General features: G+C 34.9%; 1 protein-coding gene across 6 annotated transcripts in view; it reads left to right on the top strand.

The window, feature by feature from the left end:
• LOC101428342 (zinc finger protein 596-like) overlaps positions 1–24,609 on the top strand; it is a 174,541-nt gene that overhangs the window by 607 nt on the left and 149,325 nt on the right. The gene's annotated exons all lie outside the window — the stretch shown is intronic.

Raw genomic sequence — 24,609 nt, 5'->3', positions numbered from 1 at the left:
CAGAGGCAGCAAGCAGCCGGGGTCCCTCTCATTGCGGAAAGATTTTACAGGAACTCACAGCAGTGCGTTACAACCCCACGCATATCTAGGTTCAGAGACAGAAGCCTATAGAGCCCCAGTGCTGAAAAGAAGCTACTGAGGAATGCTGAAAACAAAAGGGCCCCGATTTGAAGGGGTGGGGAGTAAAATCACAGCTGAATAGCTATGACAGAGTAGTACACTGTCTTAATCCAGTTACTGTTGGTGGAATTCCTTAAATGCGCAGTGGCCTTTTCTGGGAGTCTCTCACCTTACTGGGATGACCCTGCCCGACACTCAGAAGCAGGATAACCTAGGAGAAAGAAACTTCTGGCAAAAAAGCCTCACAGAGCAAAATGAAGGTGAAGGGTTGAACTGAACTGCTACTAGATGGGAGAGTCTCAGATATGAAAAGTGTAAAGAAAATGGGGCACCGAGTGAGGAAGAGAATTTAAACAAATGATGTGGGCTATGGGTGGGAGGCTCTTTGTCTCTTTAGAGATAACCTAAGCTCTCTGACTTGTGGGTGTGACGGAAAGAGGCTGCAGCCCTGCCCTTGGTAACAATGGCAAGGACTCCAGTCCCAGGAAACAGTTTAACAATGCAAGGTCTATAAACTTTAAGTATTTATGGGAAATGCAAACCAAATATGCTAAAAGCTTACCTAGAATGTATGAAGTCCATGCTAAAAGCTTACCTAAGATGTGGAAGATATATATGCTAATTCAAGCCTATTGAGAACTGAAACAAAGGGATCATTTGGCCTTTCCTCTCTGTATAAAAGGGATTCAAAAATCTTTTTCCGGGGATCAGGATTGAAACAGCTCCCGAGTTTGGCCAGCTGTCAATAAACCATTTTTCCTTCTCAAAGTCATTCCTGAGTCCTGGCCTCTCTATACGCAAATAATTGAACCTCTCTCAAATTCTACAACATTTTTGGTGACTTTGCCGGGACAGCAAATGAAGGCCAGAGACCGGTAGCATTTTGCTACCCCTTCCAAATCCCCGAGGAAGCCGGGAGGACTCGGGTGAACCTCAAATCTGGGTGCCCCTGGATTAAACTTAATACAGAAAAGATGTGGGCTCCACCAGAATCTTCCTGACAAAATTGAGGGTAATGGAAGTCTGAAGAGAAAGATTCTGGGAACGAAAAAGAACTCTGAACATGGAAGAAGGTAAGACTCCCCGGGTGAGCACAGTCTGGAAAGCCCTAGGTTTAATTGCTAGGAAGGGGAGGCTGGCCACCTCCCGAGAGAACCCTAGTAACCCCAGAAAATTGGGGGGAAGCCATTCTCTCTAGGCCTGGGAAAAGGACAAAAACCGGGGGAAAGCCCTGGTGTTTTAGGTTTGTCTAACTGCATGTTAAAAGCTGGTACTGGTCTCACATCCACTAAAGGAGTGGAGTCTGGATTTTAATAGGAAGGGTTGTTTATAGGTTCGAGTCCTAACGTTCTGGAGAAAAACCAGGAAAAAGCCCTGGTGTTTTGGGTTTGTCTAACTGCATGTTAGAATCTGGTACTAGTCTTATATCCACTAAAGGAGTGGAGGCTTGATTTTAATAAGAAAGACTGTTTATAGGTTCGAGTCCTAACATCCTGGAAATTGGTCAGGATTAAAAAAAAAAAAAAAACTTGGTTACAGGAAAATGGATCGGCTTTTTAGTGGAGCTTGGTCTGGGTGTAACGTTAAACAGTAGAAAAAGTCTAGCTGAAATCTTTTGTTATGGTGCTAAATTGTGAATGAATTTGCTTTATACCAAATGTTAAGTGTTCTAAGGTTCGTGATGGCTGTGGGGGCAGCCATGCTGAAAATATATATATAGAACTTGTGGGTCAGATTAGTGACCTTTGTGCTTCTGTCTGTGTCAGCTCAATGCTAGTGCTGGAGTTGTGTAGTTATGTAAAGTAGAATTCAATTGACTGGAGCCCTCCCTTGCCATTGGCAAGGGAGTGAAATGATTATGGGGCAAAACTGAGGAGTCTGGATAGTTGGCGGAGTCTAGATGTTTGTGCATGCTCTGCTGTCTTGTCTCTGGTCTGCCCCTTTGCTGGGGCTTGGAGGCCATCTGTGTATGTGCCACGCACCCAAGTTTGTTGGGACTGCCCCAGTCAGAGTGGCTGAGTCCCTGGGAGAGTTGCCGAATTTGAGTAGGTTCTGTCTGCCCATTTTGGCTGAAACCTGGAAAGGGGAAAGTGGCTTGCCCCTTTCCAGTGAGTCCATACCTTCTATTCATAAGCTGCATTCCTGTTTGATTTTTGTGCACCCGACTGCCTGGAAGGGGGGGGGAGTGAAGGGGGTGAAAAGCAGAATCAGAATAAATGCAGTAAAGTTCCCTCCATAGGGTGTCAAAGCCAAAATACGTTTGCATTCTGCCCAGGTTCTTAGAAGGTATTGTAACTTTAAGTAAGAGAATGTGTTCTGTGAAGGTAAAATTTGTCTTAAAGGTATAAATAATTATAAAAGTTTAACAAAGCGTTGTTTAAATTAAGGTATTTAAATGGCTAATTGCAAAAAGTCATTATTAAACAAAAACTGAATTGATAATAATAAAAAGTAATTTTATAACAATACTTTTCTTCAGCAGCCAGCCTCCCCTGCCAACTTGCTTCCAAAAAAACTGTTTCTGGTATTACATGCTACTAAGTATTTAAAGTGGAGAAAAGTTCATTATTTTAACAAGCTTGTTTAGTATTAATGGCAATTATATGTTGTAAGAAGTTAGCCTGGTAACTTAGTATGTGGGATATATGGAATGTGTTTTTATTGTTAAGGAAACAGAAGATGATTTTGTCCTAAGATAAAATGGTAGATTATTAGGAAGAGTAGAGTGTGGGACAAAACCTGAATGAATACCGAAAGTGTAGAAGGTTTGTGGAAGGAAAATTTTTATGATTAAAATTGAGTAAGATCAATATACAAAGAAAATCTTTCATCAAAATAACTTCTTGTGCTTTAACCTCATCATTTCCTCAGTGTTTGAAGGAAGGTCTTATCTTTTTTTTTATGTTCTAGAAATCAAATCCTGAAAAGTAGCTTTTTATTTTAAGCTAACTGCAAGAGATTTATTCTTTTACCTTAAAAGAAAAATTAAAGTAATGGTTAAGTTCATTTAATACGTTGTAAGTCGAATGAAAGGTGTTTAAAGGTGTTACAAAATTAACAGGTTTTTTAAAAATTAATAAAAACTGTAACTAAGAGTTAAAATCATTTATAAATGCATTTATATTATAAAACAGTGAAAAGATAATAACTGAAATTATAGCTGAGTGAATTTAGCCTGAAACTATTTAAGTGTAACCTTTCCTTTGTTTATGGTTACTTCAAGCCTATAACCTCACCCCTTGCCTTTGCCTATGGTTATTTCATAATAGCTTCTGCCCCCTACAGGCCAGAAAAGACCGGGACATCACTGTCTCCTGTCCTGGTATTAGTAACCCTTTCTCTCATGAATTCAAGTATAAACTAAATAAACTGCTGCCTAATGGAATAAGGTTAAATAACCACTGGAGTTTTATTATCTCCAAAATCAAAAAGGGGGGTGGAGGGGGAGAAGTCTCCTGCCTTAACAGTGTTCCTAAGAGTGGCAATTCATAAGAAAAACCAGTCTGTCTCCCTGAGACTTCAAATAGCCTCAGTAAATATATATAAAATTAATCTTGTTGCTTATCCAAAATTTTGGCTAAATTCAAAGTAAAATATAAAGTTCTAAAACAAAAAATAGTGCTAAAGCATTGAACATTTTAGTTACAATCCATTAATTAAGAAAGAAAATTCTTGTGTAAAACTGCATGGTCATAGTGTAAAACTGCACAGCCATAGTACAAATTAAGAAAAGTTTCAGGAGTCTTTAAAATGTTTTGCAGTCACACTTGTTTTGTAAAAATTAGAAGTTTAAAGTAACTAAAGTTATGTTTTTGTGTCAAACTATTCACGTCTGCCTATTTGCTCAAATTGTTGAGGTTAAATATGCAGTTATATAAGTAATATATATTTCTGAACCCCAAATTAAGCTAAACAGTATATAAAATAATGCAGTATATAAAATAACTGATATAAGTAATATCAATGAGTTGTGTTTGTGTCTAACTCTTTGTGTCTGCCCATTTGCTCAGTGTATGTCTTCATACATCAGGATAATAATATCAAATTAACAAAAATTCTTTAAAAAGCTCTATTCAAATTGTTAAAAATTAAATATGCAGTTATATATGTAAATATTCTTAAAGCCCAAATTAAACTAAGCAGGATGAAAAAGTCATATGGAAATCTAATTATAGAAACAATTGGGAAAGGGCCTCCTCTTTGCAAGAGCTTTAAAAGCAAAACTAGGTGTGGCAAATTAAACCTATCTACTAGGCCAGGGAATTAAGAATCAGTTTGCCCGGTAATTTCCCAGTTTAAACTTTTTATCAGCCATAAAATGTAAAAAAAAAAACAAAAACAAAAATTAAGTTAGTTTTCACATAAAAAAAAATGTTGATTGGTGTAACCTGGTGGCCTGCTGCCTCAGCCTCCCACTCCTGAGTTGAACAGCAGTAAAGGAGAACAGCTTAGGCCAGTCCTATAGGCACTGAAAGGATGCCCAAGAAGGAGCTAGGTCGGTGCCATTTCAGCACTAAATTCTATTCCTTATTTAACAAAGGAGAACAGGTAAAAACTAAAATGGTTAGAATGTGATAGAGGAAGTAGTTAAATCACAAACTTCTGTGGGGGAAAGTTAAATCTTCTCAAATAAGCTGTAACTTCTAGAGTATCTAATCTATGGAAAAACGGAGAAAGAGCTTGCGTGCTAGGCTTAAGGGTATAAATTGTGTCATTTTTCTTTGTTCAGGGCTCCAGCCATATCTGGCTCTGCGCCCCTTCTTGCAAGATTGAAAATAAATTATTTTCTTCTTCTCCACAATCTGGTGAGCCTTATTTTCTTCTAAAAGATTTCTTTCCAACAAAATAAAGGTAAATAACGGCTCTATTAACAAATTTCAGTAAGTAAAGTCCATAAAAACTATGGAAAAATCTTTCTTAGATTATGATTAAACAAATTAAGTAATTGTGTAATGTGTTTTAAAACCTGGTAGTCAGTATGCTTTTAAATTATTCATTTTCATAACTTAGAGAAAAAAAGTTTTTAGCTTCCTGTAAGGGAAAAAGAAAACATTCCTTGCATAAACTATAATGTTTTCAATTTTATTTAACTTGAGTATAATCCCCCATAGTTAATTTATAAACTAAATTAACATATGTACAAAATCTTTAGAGTAATGAAAATTGTAAGTTCACATTAGTGAAATTAGGCTAAAAGAAAAAATTGTAGATATACTCTCTTAAATAAATAGAGTAAATTTTCTTTGGTTGGTAATTGTAATTTAATAAGTTTATTAAACATAAAGTGGCTAATCAATGTGGTTATAGTCAATTATAAAGAGTTCCACATCTATTCAGATAGTCCTACATATTCCCTTTTATCATTCTGTTAGAACCTGTCATTTTACTTTTAGACAAAACTATTTTCTATTTCCTTAACACATCCTTCATAGCTTACATATTTGTTATCAAAAAACATATTTGATAACATACTTATCAAAAAAGGGTGTTGCCTTCAACCCAATACTCTTCAAAACTCAGTTTACATTTTTGAATAAATTAAGGATTTAGTAAATATAATGTTATATTATTTATTAGAACACTGCATAAATTTAGGAAGAACACACCAAACTAGAATAAAATTTTATGCTTATATTCTACTTAGCATCTATAATTCCAAAGACATAATTTTTTATTTAGTTAATATTCAATCAGTCCTATTTGCCTAGGTTTTACCTGAATTATGTGAAATTTAATTTTTTAAAATATTTGTATTTCTGTGCATCTGTTTTCAGTGAAAATATTAGAAGTTTGTTTTCTTTAATTTCTGAAATTATAGAAGTATTAATTTATATGTATTTATTCTTAAACCAACTTGAATAGAGCTCTATAAAGGAGTTTCATAAGTTACTTTGGTTATACCATTCAGAGGTAGGAAAATGTACATTCATCAAACATACAGACACAAATAGCTTACAGCTTTAATTAAAACTAATTTAGCCATTTGTCATACACAAAAACAGAAAAAAGAAAACATACAAATCCTCTAAGCTTATACATTCTCATTTGTCTTTTGCGAAGAGTCCTTTAATGAAACTATTTTTCTTGCATTATCTTAGTAAATTCTGAGTACTAAATAAAGTGGGCATTCCATTCAGCTCTTTAGTATTGGAGTACCTTTTCTAGAGTGATGAGTAATTGGATATTTCTAATTGGATATTTCCTAAAATGTAAATTCCAGGTTGTCTTTGGTGAGTTTTTGCCATTTTGTTAGATTGATACAGCTTCCAGTAACATAACTTTGTTTTATTTTTTAAAGAAAAATTATATAAATTTTACATAAAAATATAGGGGATTTCCATATGTCTCTCTTCCTCCCCTGACTACAAAACTGATTATAGTCGGGACTTATAAAAGTTCAAGTAAATGAGGTCTGCTCACATCTATTGTTTGTGTTGTAGAACTTGAGAGAAGTTCAATTATTTGAGTATAGAGAGGCCAGGACTCAGGAATGATTTTGAGAAGGAAAAATGGTTTATTGATGACCGACCGACCAGCAGGACTCGGGAACTTTCTGTTTCAATCCTGAGCCCTGAACAAGATTTTTGAGTCCCTTTTATACAGAGAGGAAAGGTCAAATGGTCCTTTTGTTTCAGTTCTCAATAGGCTTGAATTAGCATATATTTCCACATCTTAGTAAGCTTTTAGCATATTTGGTTTGCATTTCCCCTGAATACTTAAAGTTTGTAGACCTTGCATTGTTAAACTGTTTCCTGCTCACCAAGAGCAGGACTGCAGCCTTTTATCATCCCACACCCACAAGTCACAGATAGTTTAGGTTATCTCTGAAGAGACAAAGAGCCTCCCACCCATAGCTCACATCATTTGGAGAACTCACCAGAACTCCAAAATTGGAAGAAATGATGAGGCCAGCTAGGTTCTGAGACAGGATCCAAAAGAAAGCAGCACTTTCCTCTCTTCCCAAATACCTGCCCTGTCCAGTTTCTTCTTCTTAAGGTGAATATAACCTCTGTTTTTGCATACCTTTTTAAAACAGTTCAACCACATTAAGGCTATGTTCCAGGAGGACACACCATGATTACACAGATAATAAACCTAGTCAGTGCTTCATTCTGTGGGACACATACTGTTCATCTTCAGTGGATTTACCAGATAAGTTCAAAATTATATCTCAGATGATGTTACATATGTAAGGATATTGTAGGAATCCTAACACACTAATGAATGGTTTCTGCCTTTTATCTGTGGTTTTTTGTAGATAAAAGGCAGGAATTCTCAAATAAATCTGGAAAAAAATAAATGGAAGATAAATAAATGTGTACATTTCAACAGGCCTAATATCGCAAAAATTCAACAGGTTACTGGGATGAAGAATGGATGGTGGGAGTGGTACAATAGGAAGCTACATAGTAATCTCTACAATAGGATGAATATGATAGTAATTATCTGAAAGAATCTTGGAGGCCAACTTTGTTTTTGTAAGGGGAAATTATGTAAAGATTTTAGTACATAGCGCAGTGCAGGACATAATTATGTTGCCATTTCATTCACAATTGTACAAATATTTGAGAGGAATTCAAGGGTTACTTTTTAATTTGCCATTTTTATTTTATTTTACTATGAATATGGTATCATTTATGCATAAAACTAAATGAGAATATTCTTTAAAAGTTAGAATGTTTATACATTTATACAATAAAATGTTTATATTCTAGAGATAATTGGATTTATTTTAATAAAATCTCATGCCCGATCTGCATTTGACCTTGGCTCTACAATTTTTATTAAGGTGAAATTCACAGAACATAAACTTAACCATTTAAAAGTACAGTCACTGACATTTAGTTTATTCACTATGTTGTACATCGGCCTTATTTAATTTCAGAACATTTTTATCAACCCTACAGAAAACCTCATACACACAAAAGGAGTTATTCCGTATTCCCCACTTCCCTCAATCCCTGCAAACCATTAGTCATCTTTCTGTCTCTATTGATTTGCCTATTCTGGTATTGTTATAAATGGAATCTTTTAAAAATGTTACCTTTTGTATCTGGCCTATGCTTTGAAAACAGTATGTTTTCAAGTCTTTTCCATGGCATAGCATATACCATTACTTCATTCCATTTTATGACTGAACAAAATTCCAATGTATGGATGTTACACATTTTAATTGGCCATTTATTAGGTGATAGAAATTTGGGTTGTTTCTACCTGTTACAGTAAATAATGCTAACATGAACCTTTGTACACAATTACTTGAATATATTTTTTCCATTTTGGGGGGTGTATATCAAGGAAGAGAACTGGTAGATCATCAGCTAATTCTGTATATATCTTATTGAGCAACTGCATAAATATTTTCCAAGTGGTTGCACCACTGTTCATTTCTACCAGCTATGTACAAGGATTCCAATTTCTCCACATCCTCAGCAAGAGTTATTTTGGATTTTCAAAAATTTATAACCATCCCAGCAGGTTTGAAGTGATATCACAGTTAGGTGCTGATTTTCATATCCCTAATAAATATGTTGAGCATTATTTCATGTGTTTGTTATCCAATTGCTTATATTCCTTGAAAAAATGTCTTTTCAAATACTTTGCTCCCTTTTAATTAGATTTGTCTTTATGTTACAGGGTAAGGAATTAAAAAATATATATACATTCTGGATATGAGACTCTTCTCAGATATATGATTGGAAAGCATTTTTCTCTTTATGTAGGTTATCTTTTCACTTTCTTGATAGGGTTTGCTTTGATTAAAAAGTTTTTAATTGTGAAAAACTATTTTTGTTCTAGCGATTTTAATGTCATATCTAAGCATCAGTTGCCACTTCCAAAGTAATGAAGAATTGCCCTATATTTACTTCTAAGAGTGGTACAGTTTTGCTCTTACATTTGAATCTTAATGGCTTAATTATTTGTAAATATTTCAAGGTAAGGATCAAAATTCATTCTTTGCTTGTTCATGTATAGTTGTTCCACTATCATATGGTGAAGACACTGTTCTTTCCTGATCTTGGTGCCATGTATGTTGAAAATAAATTGACAATATATGTATAGGAATATTTTTGAAGTATTAATTCTATTTATTTTAGATATGTACCTTTATACCAGGATCACACTATTTTATGTATGTAGATTTGTATTATATTTTGAAATATAGAATTGGATATCTTTGGTTTAGTTCTTTTTAGTATAATTTCATCTATTAAGGTCTCTTCATAATTCCATGATTTCAAGGGTAAGCTTTAACTTTTATTTTTTAAAACAAATCAGCATTATTAATAGATATTAATAAAGTATAAAATTCTTCTCAACTGAACAGTCAGTGGTATTTGGTATAATCACATTGTGTTTTCATTATGTCCATCATTATTAGATCATTTTCATTGAGATGTAAAGAATTCCCTTGTTTCTTTATTTTTTGTTTATTATTATTATATTTATTGGTTTAAATGGGCTATGTGATTTTGATAGGCATTCATTGTATCGCTAAATGTGTTGGGGGTAGAATTGCCGCCTTAACTATATTAAATCTGCCATTCCATTAAATGGGATGTCTTTCCATTTATTTAGTTCCTCTTGAATTTCTTCCAGCAATATTTTAGAGATATTATATAAATCTTGCATACCTTGTTTAAAGTTATTAATAGCCATTTTATTATTTTGTTGCCTCTGCAAATTAATCTTAATTTTCTTTTTGGATTTCTCACAATTTGCTTAAATATGACTGACTTATGCACATTAATCATTTATCCTGCAGCTTTACTGCATTTATTTATTTGCTCTAATAGGGTGTTTGTGTGTGCATGAGTATAAACAGGCATGTGCTTGTGTGGCTGCTGTAGGATTTTTCTACATATAAGATCATGTCACCTCAGACTAGAGATAATTTTACTTCTTTTCTAAAATATTTTGTTAGGGAGTTATGTAATTACAAAACAATCATGAACATGTGTGGAATTCCAGACAACAACCATCTACCATTACAATGCATTGTTGTGGAACATTTATTACAAATTATGAAATAATGTCATCAAGCTGTTACCACCAACTGTAGTCTAGTATATATTTTGTATTAATATATTTTTTCCATCCCCTCTATTAGGAACACAGTGCATCTTTGCATTTAATAATAGTTCAAGGTTACAGTAATTGTATTTTTCCCATGCTTCTCCACATTCTTACTACCTTGCAGTAGTGATGAACATTTGTTGTATTTCATGGAAGGCCATTTTGTACAATTAAGCACAGTTCTCATCCACCCCTGGGTTCTCCATGTTATTCAGTCCCTTGATTATTCTAGAGATTTCTTTTAATTCACATTTACATCTTGAGACTACCTTTTTCAGCCTCAATTCCGTTTATAGACCAGCTACATGAGTTCTACTCACTATGTGTTATCAACTCTATCCATTTTCATACATTTGCAGTCAAGTTAATTTAAACTTCCACATACATTAAGGAAGAGTAAATGTTCTCAGCCCTCCTCTTATCTCCAAATAATCTTTATCCCAGGTTTTAACTTCAAGCACTCATTTTTTCATTTTTAATTCATATTAGTGAGATCATGCAATATTAATCTTTTTGTCTCTGGCTTATTTCACTTAAAATAATGTCTTGAAATCATCCATGTTATCATATGTGTCACAATTTCATTTTTCCTTAAAATAGCATAGAATTCCATCACATTAGTATACTACATTTTGTTTATCCATTCATTTGTTGATGGATAAACCAATGAATGGATATTCACGGTTGCTTCCATTTTGGGGCAACTATGAACAGTGCTGTGCAAATGTCTGTTTGCATCATGGTTTTCAGGTCTTCTGAATGTATTCTTTGAGAAAGAATTGTTGGTCATATGGCAAATCTATATTTAGCTTCCTGAGGAACTGCCAAACTGTATTCCACAAAGCCTGCACCATTTTACAATCCCACTAAGAATGAAGGAGTGTTCCTATTTCTCTACAGCCTCTCCAGCAGTTGTTTTCTGTTTTAATAATGGCCATTCAATGCAGCTGGGGAGATCTCATTGTCATTTTGGTTTGTATTTCACTAAAAGCTAGTGATACTGAACATTTTTTCATAAGTTTTTTGGCCATTTGTATATTCTCTTTGGAGAAATGTGTATTTAAGTCTTTGGCCCATTTTAAAAAATTGGATTGCTAACTCTTTTGTTGTTAAGTTGTATGATCTCTTTATACAAAATGGAAATCAAACTCTTATTAGATATGTGGTTTCCAAATATATTTTCCCATTGAGTGGACTGCCTTTTCATTTTCTTGGCAAAGTCCTTTGAATAACAAAAGTGCTTTTAAGTTTGAGGAGATTCCCTTTATACCATTTTTCTTTCATTGCTTGTGATTTCAGTGTAAGGTTAAAGAATCCACCTTATATCTACAGGTCTTGAAGATGTTTTCTTACATTTTCTTGTAGGAGCTTTATTGTTTTAGCTCTTTTATTTAGATCTTTGATCAAATTTGAGTTAATTTTTGTATAAAGTGTGAAATAGGACTCCTCTTTCTTTCTTTTGGCTATGGATATCCCATTCTCCAGCACTATTGTTTTTAATGGATTATTCTGCCACTGTTGGGTTAGTTTAACAGCCTTGTCAAAAATCACTTGACCGTAGATGTGCTTGTTTGATTCTGAACCACCCATTTGGTTCGATTGGTCTGTGTGTCTATCTTCATACCATGCTGTTTGTTTGTTTGTTTACCACTGTAGCTGGGTAATATGACTCAAAGGCCAAAGCAGAATTCCTCCAAACTCACTTTAAATTTTTAAGATGTTTCTGGCTATTCAAGTTTCCTTACCCTTTCAAATAAATTCGATAATTGTGTTTTCTATTTCTTTACAAAATACTGATGGAAGTTTTATCAGGATTGCATTGGATCTGTATATCAATTTGGGTAGAATTGACATCTTAATAATAATTAGCTTTCCAATCCATAAGCATGGAATATTCTTGTTATATTGGTCTTTTTAAATTTCTTTTATCAATGTATTGTAGTTTTCTGAATACAGGTGTTCTACATCCTTGGTTAAGCTTATTCCTAAATATTTGTTTCTTTCATACACTTTTCTAAATGGAATTTTCCCCTGAATTCCTGCTCAGATTGTACAGCATTATTAGTGTATAGAAACACCAGTGATTTATGCACATTGATCTTCTATCTTGCCACTCTATTGAAATAGTTTATTAGGTCTAGTAGCTTTGTTGTAGATTTTTCAGGACTTTCTAGGTATAAGATCATATCATCTGCAAATAGTAAAAATTTTACTTCTTCCTTTCCAGTTTGGAAGACTTTCGTTTCTTTTTCTTGCCTGTTTGCTCTGTGTAGAACATCTAACTAAGCACTATATTGAACAATGGTACCAAGACATCTTTGTCTTGTTCTGATTGCATTGGGAAAGTTTTCACTCTTTCATCATTGAGTACAATATTAGCTTTGGGTTTTTCATATAAGGCCTTTGTCATGTTGAGAAAGTTTCCTTCAATTCCTATCTTTTGTAAAATTTTTATCAAGAAAGGATGCTTTATTTTGTCAAATGCCTTTCTGCATCAATCAATTGTATCATGTGATTTTTCTTCTTTGATTTATTATTGTCATGTATTACACTGATTGATTTTCTTGTGTTGTACCACTCTTGCATGCCTGGTATAAAACCCTCTTGAGCATGAAGAATAATTCTTTTAATGTGTTATTGTATTCAGTTAGCATGTATTTTGTTGAGAATTTATGCTTTCATATTCATTAGGAAAATGGTCTGTAATTTTCTTTTTGCAATATCACTCTCTGGCTTTGGTATTAGAGTGATATTGGCTTAATAGAATGATTTTAGTAATGTTCCTTGTTCAGTTTTTTGGAAGAGCTTGTGGAAGATTGGTATTAAGTTTTTGACTGATTGATAGAACTCACCTATGAAACCATGTGGTCTTGAGCTTTTCATTTTGGGAAGTTGTTTGATGATGGTTTCAATCTCTTGTGATTGGTGTGTTTAGGTCTTCTATTTATTTAAGGTAGTTTGTACATTTCTAGAAATTTTTCCATTTCATCTAAATTGTCTAGTTTAATGGTGTACACTCATTCACATTACTCTTTTTTTTTTTAATCAAATCAACTTTACTGGTACATGTTAATAAAGCATACAGTTCATCCAGAGTATACAGTCAATGGTATTTGGTATAATCTCATGGTTGTGTCTTTTTTATTTTGATCATTATTAAAGCATTTTCATTATTTCAGTAATAATAAACAAATAGCTATTTCTGCCTATTCTCACAGAATTATTTATTTTCTAAGCTGTTAAGCTGTTTTATTGAGATAGATTCACAAACCATATGATCTATCCAAAGTGCATAGTCAGTGCCTTTTAGTATAATCACAGTGTTGTACATTCATCATGCCAAAAAAATTTGGAACGATTTCATTACTTCAAAAAGAAAATCTCCACATCCCTTAGCATTTCTCCCCCAGCCCAACATAACCATGAATCAAATTTCATCTTTGTAAATTGATTTATATTTGCATTTATATGAATGGAATCATATAACATGTTTCACGGTGTATTTAGTTCATAATAGTACAAGCATACAGTATTTGTCCTTTAGTGTCTGATTTGCTTCTCTCAACATAGAGTCCTCCAGGTTCATCCATGTTGTCATATGCTTTATGACTTCAATTTTTTGTTCCTACCATTGTCTAATATTCCGTCATGGAAATATACAACAATGTGTTTACCCATTCACTGGTTGATGTACACCTGGTTTGTTTCCAGCTTTTGGCAGTCATGAATAATGTTGCTATTAACATCAGTGTACAGATAGCTGTTCATGTCACTGCTGTCCATAGTTCTTCTGGGTAATCCAGTAATAGTATTGTGGGATCTCATAGGAAATCTATATTCAAATTCTTTAGTAATTGCCAAAGAAGCCTCCACAGTGACTGTACCATTCTACATTTCCACTAACTGTGAATAAGCTTTCCTATTTATTCACATCTCCACCAACCCTTTTAGTTCTCTGTCTTAATAGTGGTCATTTTGGTAGGAGTGAAATGATATCTCATTGTAGTTTTTATTTGAATTTACCTAATCATTAATGATGTTGCACATTTTTTCATATGTGTTTTTGCCATTTGGTTTTTTTTTTGTGCAAATGTCTATTCAAGTCTTTCGTCCATTTTTTAGTCAGGTCATTTGTCTTTTTAGTGTTGAATTGTAACATCTCTTTATATATAATAGATATTAAACCCTTACTGGACAAGTAATTTCCAAATTTTTTTCCTATTGAATTGATTGCCTTTTTACCCTTTTGACAGAGTCCTTTGAGGTGCAAAAACACTTAATTTTGAGGAGGTCCAATTTATCTATTTTTTCTTTTGTTGTGTGTGCTTTGGGTGTAAGTTCCAAGAAACCATCACCTACCAAAAGGTCTTTAAATGTTTCCCTACAGTTTCTTCTAGTAGTTTTATGGTCCTGGCTTTTATATTTAGGTCTTTGATCCATTTTGAGTTGATTCTTATCTAGGAAGTGAGGTAGGGGTCCTCTTTCATTCTTTGGTTTTAGATATCCAGTTCTTCAAGCACCAATTTTTGAAGAGACTGTTTTGAACTGTTAACATGAACTTTGTAGATTTGTCAAAACCAAGTTGGCCTTAGGGGTGAAGGTTTATTTCTGGATTCTCAATTCTATTCCACTGATGAATGTATCTGTCTTCATGCCAGTACCATGCTGTTTTGACCACTGTATATTTGCAATATTTCAAGGTTGTGCAGTGAAATTCCTCCCATGTTGCTCTTCTTTTTTAGAATGCTTTTGGCTACTTAGGTGCACTTTCCCATCCGAATGAATTTGGTAATTGCCTTTTCTATTTCTGTAAGGTAAGCTGTTGGAATTTTGATTTGGATTGTATTGAATCTATAAATCTCTTTGGGTAGGATTGACATCTTCATAATATTTAGTCCTCCAATCCATGAGCACAGAATGTCTTTCTGTTTGTTTAGGTCTTCATTGATTTGTTTTAGCAATTTTTTAAATTTAATTTTATTTGTTTAGTTTTCTCTGTATAGGTCTTGTACTTCTTTTGGTTTAATTGATTCTTAGGAATTTGAGTGTTTTTGTTGCTATTGTTAATGGAATTTTTCTCTGATTTCCTCCTCAGATTATTCAGTACTAGTGCACAAAAATATTACTGATTTTTGCATCATTATCTTGTATCCAGGCCTCTGGAGACATCCAGACACTATAGGCAGGGCAGGCAGCTCAGGAGTTTGGCACCTAACAGTGGGCCCTACTTTAGATTTCAGGCTTCTCAGTCTGATGGAATTGGAACCAGTTGTGGTTTCCCTACACATGGCTCTCCTACCCCTTCTATTTGAACCTATATTTTGTACTGGAGTTGGTAGGTGTATGTCCAAGAGACTGAAATCTTTGTGCTGTCCATGTGTTAGCTGGGCCCTGAATCTCAAACAGTTGCAACACCTACTCTCCAGTTTATTGGACTTAACCCAGGACAACTAACAAGGAGCTGATAATGGACAACAACCATTCCAAGGAACAGGAGTCTGCGACTGCAATCAAGACAGGCTCATCTATCTGCCCAGTGGGATCTAAGTTCCCTCCCAATTAAAGGAGGAGTGATCATCACCATCCTGGAATTCATATTCTGCCTACAAGACACTCACCTTAGACCCAGGGATACATTTTCCCTATTAATGACATTTTGCATGTGGATGATACCTTTGTTACAATTGATCTACAAGTATTGAAACGCTACTAACCATGGTCAATGGTTTACATTATGGTTTATATTTTGGACCATACACTTTTATAAATTTTGATGGAATTTAAAATGGCCTGTATCCATCATTGCAAGATCATGTAGTACAAATCCATCACCCCCAAAATGACCTATGTTCCATCTATTCTATTCCTTCTTCCCCTCCCCTCAGGGCCCATGGAATCTACCAAGCTTCACTCTTTAAAGAGCAAGATTCATTGTTACATTGAGGGCTGACATACGGGCCTATCCTCCCCTATAGCCACTGCCTATACCCTCAAGAGACTCCTGCCCCTCAATTTGAGATTATAGCAGGACACCTTCCTGCTTATTATGTGGGTCTCCACCCACTGATACAGCCCACTATGACAAGATGAACACTTATTTCCTAGAGTCCTGCCCCAGGTGTACCCTGCCCCATGTGTCCCACCTACATGTCCCCCACATCCAACACCTTAAACCAATAACCCTTTCCTGCCATATTTGCCACAAGAACGTTCTCAACATTGTAGTTTCAAGCACATACCCACAAATCCTGAGTTCACATTCTGCCTCCTTCCCCATATTCCACAGACAGCCTAGCCCACCCTTCCCACTCTCCCCCCTTAAAAACAAGCACTTCCCAACCCAATAACATGACTGCACCATTAATCATGCCCATCCACTGCACAATTACACCCTTCCAACTTATCATAGATTTTGTCCATATGGGAATTGGCTCACAAACTTCTCCCTTTCTGCCTCCTGTAAACCTGTTTTCCAGACTCTACCTCTGTGAGTTTGCTCAATTTGTTTAATTCATCAGTAAGTTCATGTAATATTTGTCCTTCCATGTCTGGCTTTCTTCACTCAACACAAGGTCTTCAAGGTTCATCCATGTTATCCCATATATTAATACTGCATTATTTCTTAAAGCTGAGTAATATTCCATTGTATATATATTTACAATTTGTCGATCTGTTCATCTGTTTTTGGACATTAGAGTTGTTTCCAATTTTGGCAACAGTGAATAATGCTGCTCTTAACATTGGTGTGCATATATCTGATCATGTCCCTGCTTTCAATCCTTTCTGGGTGTATACCCAGCAGTGGGATTGCTGGATTATATGCCAGTTTTATAGTTAGCCTCCTGAGGAACTGCCAAAGTGCCCCCCACAATGACTGCACCATTCTACATTCTCACCAACTGAATGAGGGTTACCTTTCCTCCACATCTTTGCCAACATTTGTATTCCTTTCTCTTTAAATAGTTGCCCATCTAATGGGTATAAGAGAATATCTCATTGTAGTTTAGATTTGCATTTCCCTTACAGTTAGCAATGTTGAGCATCTTTTCATGTGCTTTTTAGCAATTTGTATTTCTTCTTTGGAGAAGCATCTAGTCGAATCACTTGCCATTTTTAAATGAATTGTGTGTCTTTTTATTTTCAAAGTGTAGGATCTCTTTATATATGCTGAATATTAGGCCCCTAACAGTTATATGTTTACCAAATATTTTCACCCATTGAAGGCTGCCATTTTACTTTCTTGACAAATCCTTTGATGTGGAAAAATTTTTAATTTTGAGGAGGTACCATTTATCTATTTTTTTCTCTTGGATTGCTCAAGCTTTGAGTATAAAGCTCATGAAACCATTTCCTAATACAAGATCTTGTAGGTCCTTACCTACATTATCTTCCAAGATCTTTATGGTCTTATCATTTATATTTATATCTTTGATCAATCTTGTTAATTTTTGCATAAGGTGTGAGATGGTATTCCTCTCTCATTCTTTGGTATATAGATATCCAGTTCTCTCAGCACAATTGGTTGAAGAGGCCATTCTTTCCCAGTTGAATGAGCTTGATGGCCTCATTTAATGTCAGTTGACTGCACATGCAAGGATCTATATCAGAACTCTCAATTCAGTTACTTTGGTCAAGATGTCTATCCTTTTGTCAGTGTCATGCAGTTTTGACCATTGTAGCTTTGCTGTATGTTTTAAAGTCATATATTGTAATACCCCCAGTTTTTTTTTCCTTTTTTTCTTTTTCAGTGTCTTTGGTCTTCAGGGCCTCTTGCCCTTTCAAATACATTTCATAGTGAGCTTTCCCAATTCAGTAAAAAATGGTGTGGTGATTTTTATTGAGATTGCATTAAATCTATAAATCAGTTGGGTAGGATAGACATCTTAATGATCATACAATTCAGCAATGAAAAGACAAACTACCCAATTGAAAAATGGTCAAAAGATTTGAAAAGGCAATTATCCAGAGAAGAAATATACATGGCAAAGAATCACCTGAAAAAATGTTTATTATCACTAGTGATTAGGGAAATGCATATCAAAACTACAATGAGATATCATTTCACATCTATTAGACTGGTCCCTATTAAGAAGTCAGAAAACTAAACATTGGAGAGGATGTGGAGAGATGGGAACACTTATTCACTGTTTTATGGAATGTAGAATGTAGAATGGTACAGCCTCTGTGGAGGAGTATTTGGCACTTTATAAGGATGTTGAATATAGACTTACCATGTGACCCAGCAATACCATTACTAAGTATATACCCAGCCAACCTGAGTGCAGCATCATGAGCAGACATCTAAACACCAATGTTTATAATGGTGTTATTCATGGTTTCCAAGTTTGAAACAACACAGGTGTGAACTAACTAACAGATATACAAATTGTATACATATGATGGAATATTATGCAGCTGTAAGAAAAATGATGTCATGAAGCATATGACCACATGGCTGAACCTGGAGGACATTATTGATTGAAACAAACCAGACATAAAAGGACAAATACTGTATGATTGTGCTATTATAACCTAAATATATTATGTAAACTTATGGAATTAATAATTAGAATATAGTTCACCAGAAAATTGAATGAGGGAATGGAAAGCTGAGGGTTAATCTGTGCAGAAGTGGTCAAAAGGTTTTTATCATTCTTTGGAAGTGAATGGCAATGGTGAGAGCATTTCATAGTGTTTGTGACTAGCAGAGCCATTATATGGGTATGAGAGTGGCCCAAAGAGAAAATCTAGGAAGTACATGTGTATTACTAAAAAAAAAAGCTGAAAAATGTAATATGGACCTGTATAACACAGTGAAACCTCATGTAAAATATAAATATAGGTGATATTGCATGTATTTGTCTGTGTTACAAAATACAAATATGTTAGAAGGAAACAGAAAATCAGGCATGTGGAGAAGGGGACGCATAGAGAGATTGAGAGGTAATGAGTTTTGTTTGTTTGGTTTTTATTTTCATTTTTTTTTTTCTGGAATAATAAATATTCTCTAAACCTGATTGGATTGATGAATGCAAAGCTCTAGGTTGTACCAAATACCATTGATTGTATACTTTGGATAGATTTATGCTTTATTAATATGGATCAATAAAATTTTTAAAATAATGTGAAAATGAAATATGAACATTTGTGATTGACATTAATGTAACAAAAATGAAACAGGTTAGTGATATGGAGCATGTAGGAAGGTAGTGTTAGTGAAGAGGCCACATAGTACTCTCTAGAACATTTTATTTTTACTACCTTTTGTTAGATAAAATGAGAAGCTGACATTAGAAATTTGTTTTTGTAGGGAAAAATTAAATTTCAGTACTTATGATAGAGTATTATGAATGCTTATGTTTTTCTTGCTGAGAATTTGAATTATATTATATTTATATATGCAATTGGAGGGCTTCACTTTTTATTTCCTAATTTTAGTGGATTTTTAAAATTGGAATATAGTTTTGCAAATATCATGGGAAACCCTTGTGAGATACATAAACCTATATTGATAGATATGTTTGTCAATAAATTTCCTTTTATTAAAATATACAGTTGTATAAGGTGTGAGATAGGGGTCCTCTTTCTTTCTTTTAGATATGGCTATCCAGTTCTCCCAGCATCATTGTTTTAACAGACTATTCTGACTCAGCTGGGTGGCTTGACAACCTTGTCAAAAATCACTTTTTTAAATGATTTTTAATTATTATTTTATTTATAAAGAAGCTTTAGATTACATAAATCCTACATAAAAATTTAGGGGATACCCTTATTCCCCACTCCCTCCTGCTCCCAAACATTCCCACATTAACAGCATCTTTCACTAGTTGGTACATTTGCTACAATTGGTGAATACATATTGGAGCATTGCTCCCAACCATGGACTGTAGTTTACACTCTGTCCCACACAATTTTGTAGGTTATGACAAAATATATCATTATCTGTCTTCATCATTGCAATGTTATGCAGGACAATTCCAGTGTCCCAAAAAATCCCCATATTACACCTATTCTTCCCTCTCCCTCCCCTCTGAACCTCTGGTGGCCACTGCCTCCACAACAGTGGTAGAAGTTCTTTCATTGCTAGAATAAGTCTATTGTAGAATCATAAGCCTACTTTAGTCCATGTTCATTCCCTAATCTTGAAAAGTTTGGAATGGTGATGCCCACTCTGCCTTTAATTGAGAGGAACCTCCTTAGATGGATGGAACTATCTCACTTGCAGTTGGGGACATTCTGTTCCTTGGGATGAATGTTAACCATAATTGTCTCCTTGATAGTTGTTAATTGTCTCCTTGATAGTTGTCCTAAGTGGGTCCAATGAATTGAACATTGGTGTTAAAACTGTGCTGAGATTCAGGGATCAACTGGCACATAGTCAGATGCATGATTTAAGTTTGTTGGACATATATCAAGTACATTGTGGATTATAGGTTCAAATAGAAGGGGCAGAAGAGCCATGTGTAGGGAGACTATAAATGAGTCTAACTCTTTTACACTGGGGAACCTAAATACCAAAGTAAAGCCCAATGAAAAGTTTCCAAATTCCTGAGCTATGTGCCCTACAAACATGTCAGTATGTTTCTAGAGCCCTCAGGGGCCCCAACTCATTTGTAATTTCAATTTCCCCCTTATGGTCAGGTCTTTTTCCAGAGAATGGAAAGCTAATTTTTGCATGATAATAACACCTTGGTGTCAGGGAGGCTTATCCCTAGGAGTCATATCCCTTACTGGGGGGAAGGTAGTGCATTTATATGCTGAGTTTGACTTAGAGAAAGACCATATTTGAGCAGCAAGAAATCTTTCAGCAGGTTATTCAGGCAACATAATGCTAGGCTAAGTTTCAATTTCATAAGAAAAGGTTCATAATACAGTCCTCAATATCAAGGACCTGGCAACAGTCCATCCTCCTTCACTAAACACTGCCCTTGTTCTCAGAGAATTCTTGCTGTCCCTTTAGAGAATGTAGCAGAACTCCCCAGGATGGTAATTCAAAATTCTTTCAGTTACTGTTTGGATCTCCACTGACTACAATGAAGCCCCATGAACACTTGAACATATTCAGATGCCTTAGAGGCATTCCCCAGGTAAGCCCCTACACACACATCCTTCATCACCAACAGCCCACACTAATGATCCTCCCCTGCCACAGTTGTGACTTTTCTTTTATCCAAAGACTCTCCAAAAAATGAAGCCAACTGAATAACAAAATAAAATTGATAGGCAAATGAAATGATATAGCTTTAAAAAATAAAATACAACAAAATTAAAAATAATTTGAAATTAAAAAATTTTTATCACTGTCTTTTATCACTATAAGATCTGTTGTCTTGTATGTACAGTAATATTTTCTTCCATGAATTTCCCCAGTGTTTTACTTTTTTCCATTTTATCTTCAAAGAAGCTTTAGGTTACAGAAAATTCACATAGATTATATAGGGGATTCCCATATACCCAACAATGTCCCCCTTTCCCCTATTAATAATACTTTACACATGGTAAATTTGTTGTAATTGGTGTACAAATATTGAAACATTGCTACTAATCATGGCCAATGGTTTAAATTATGATTTACATTTTGGACTGTACACTTTAATAGGTTTTGATCAATTTTAAAATAGCCTGTACCCATTACTGGAAGATTATGCAGAACAATTCTAATGCCCTAAAAATGCCCCTATGTTCCATCTATTTTATTCTTCCCTCCCCTTCTCATCAGAACCTGTGATAATTGCTAAGCTTCACTTTTTGAAGAACAAGGAATTACAATAAATTATTACTTCTAATAATATTGAGAACTTGACATACTGGTCTATTTTCTTTTATTAGACACTGCCTCTGCTCTGGAGGGATTTTTGTCCCTCTAATTTAGAATATAGCAGGACTCCCCAGGATCAGAATTAAATATTTTCTTGTTTATTGTGTGGGCCTCCACCCACAAATACACTATGACAAGATGAATAATAATATATTCCATAGAATCCTGCCTTAGGTGCACTATATCCTGTATGCCACCCACATCCAACACCCTACACCAGTAATCCTTCCCTGCCATATTTGCCAATATAATATTCCCAACATTGTAGTTTTAACCAGAGACCTGCAAAACCCCAGATTTCAACTACCCCTTTCCCTAACCCTCCCCCCAGTTCCATGGGTAGCTTTCCTCTAAGATCTGGAACAAGGCAAAGATGCCTACTGTCACCTTTATTTATCATTGTGTTAGAAGTACTTGCTCAAGCACTTAGGTAAGAAAAAGATATAAATGGCATCCAAAGTGGAAAGGAAGAAGCAAAAATTTCATAATTTACATATGACATAATCCAATGAATAGAAAGCCCTGAAAAATCCACAACAAAGTTTCTGGAGCTCATAAATGAGTTCAATAAAGTGGTAGCATAAGAGAACAATGCTCAAAAATGAGTAGCATTTCTGTACATCAATAATAAGTGATCAGAGGAGGAAATTTTAATAACAAAATTCCTAGGAATAAACTTACCTAAAGATGTAAAGAACTTGTACACTGAAAACTATACGTTGTTAAAGGAAATCAAAGAAGACCTAAATAAATGGAAGAATATTCCCTGTTCATGGATAAGAAGATTAAACAGCATTAAAATGTCTCTCCTACCCAGACTGATTTACAGATTTAATGCAATGCCAATAAAAATTACCACAGTATTTTTTTACTGAAATGGAAAATATTTGGGAAATATTTATATGATAGGGGTCTAATATCTAGCATATATAGAGATATCCTACATCTCAAAAATAAGACAAAAAAAAACTCTTTAAAAAGGGCAAGAGATTTAAATAGACACTTTTTAAAAGAAGAACTACACATGGTTAAAAAGCAAATGAAAAGATGCTCAACATCACTATAAGGGAAATGCAAATCTAAACTATAATGAGATATCATCTTACACCCGTTAGACTGGCAGTTATTAAAAAGATACCAGGACTCCCACTGTCAAAGAGTACGTGGAGGAAAGGAAACACTTATCCATTGCTAGTGGGAATGTGTTAATAGAATGGTGCAACCATTGTAGACAACAGTTTGGCAGTTACTCAAGTTAACTATAGAACTGCCATATGATCCAGCAAATCCACTGCTGGGTATTTACCCAGAAGAATTGAAAGCAGGGACATGATCAGATATATGCACACCAATGTTCATAGCAACATTATTCAGTATTGCCAAAAGTTGGAAACAACCCAGGTGTTCATCAACAGATGAATGGATAAGCAAACTCTGCTATATACATACAATGGAAAATTGCTCAGCTATAAGAAGGAATGCAGTATTAACATAAGGGATAACATGGATGAATCTTGAAGATCTTATGTTGAGTGAAGCAAGCCAGGCACAGAAGAACAAATTACAAAGAGCCCACTGGTATGAATTAGCAAACTGAGCAGACTCACACAGGTAGTCTGGAAGACAAGTTTGTGGGAGACAGAAAGGAATAGAGGTTGGTGAGTCAATGCTCATATGGGCAAAATCTATGAAAAGGTGTAAGTGTGTGTTTGGCCAGTGGGGGTGTGTGTGAGAGTGGCACAGTGTTGTGGGTTTGGTGATGCTTGTCTGTGAGGGAGAGTAGGGTGTCGACTGGGTTGAACTATCAATGGAAGGTGGAAGTCTGTAGTCATGAAGTGGATGAACATGACAGTGGTGCAGCAGTGAAATTGGATTTGGTGTTGTTAGTCTGTGAGTGGGTAGGGTGTGGGGTTGTGTTGGATCATGTGATTTTTCTTCTACTTGTTAATGTGGTACATTTCACTAATTGGTTTTCTTGCATTGAAACACCCTCACTTACCTGGTATAAAACCCAGTTTATTGTGTTGTATAATTCTTTTTTCCCCCACTTTTTTATTTTTTTAAAAGATACTTCAATTACATAAATATTACAGAGATATATGGGGGGGGGGTTTCCATATGCCCTGCTCACCGTACTCCCACATTTTCCCAAATTAGCAACATCTTTCATTGGGGTACATTCATTGCAATTGATAAACACATTTTGGAGCATTGCCACTAAGCATGAATTATAGTCTTTGTTGTAGTTTACACTCTCTCCCATTTGACTCTGTTGGTTATGGCTGGCTATATGATTGACTCTTATCTGTTATTGTAATGTCATTCAGGGTGATTCTCAAATTTCAAAAATGCCCCCTCCCCCCAATATACAAGTTTTACACTGTCCCTAACCCCAGAACATCTCTATGGGTCATTGCCTCCATAACAATGGTATTTCTTCCATTGTTAGAATCACAATAAGTCTATAGTAGAATACTTATAATTTTCTTTTAGCCCATAGTTTGTTTCCCAATACTGAGGACTATGGGGTAGTGATGCCAAACTAACCATTAATTAAGAGGGGCTTAGATCCCATACATCTGATTGATGGGACT

Source organism: Dasypus novemcinctus, chromosome 14 (assembly GCF_030445035.2).
Source record: "Dasypus novemcinctus isolate mDasNov1 chromosome 14, mDasNov1.1.hap2, whole genome shotgun sequence".
NCBI lineage: Eukaryota > Metazoa > Chordata > Mammalia > Cingulata > Dasypodidae > Dasypus > Dasypus novemcinctus.
The sequence above is the reverse complement of the archived record's forward strand: the minus strand, read 5'-3'. Positions and strand labels throughout refer to the sequence as shown.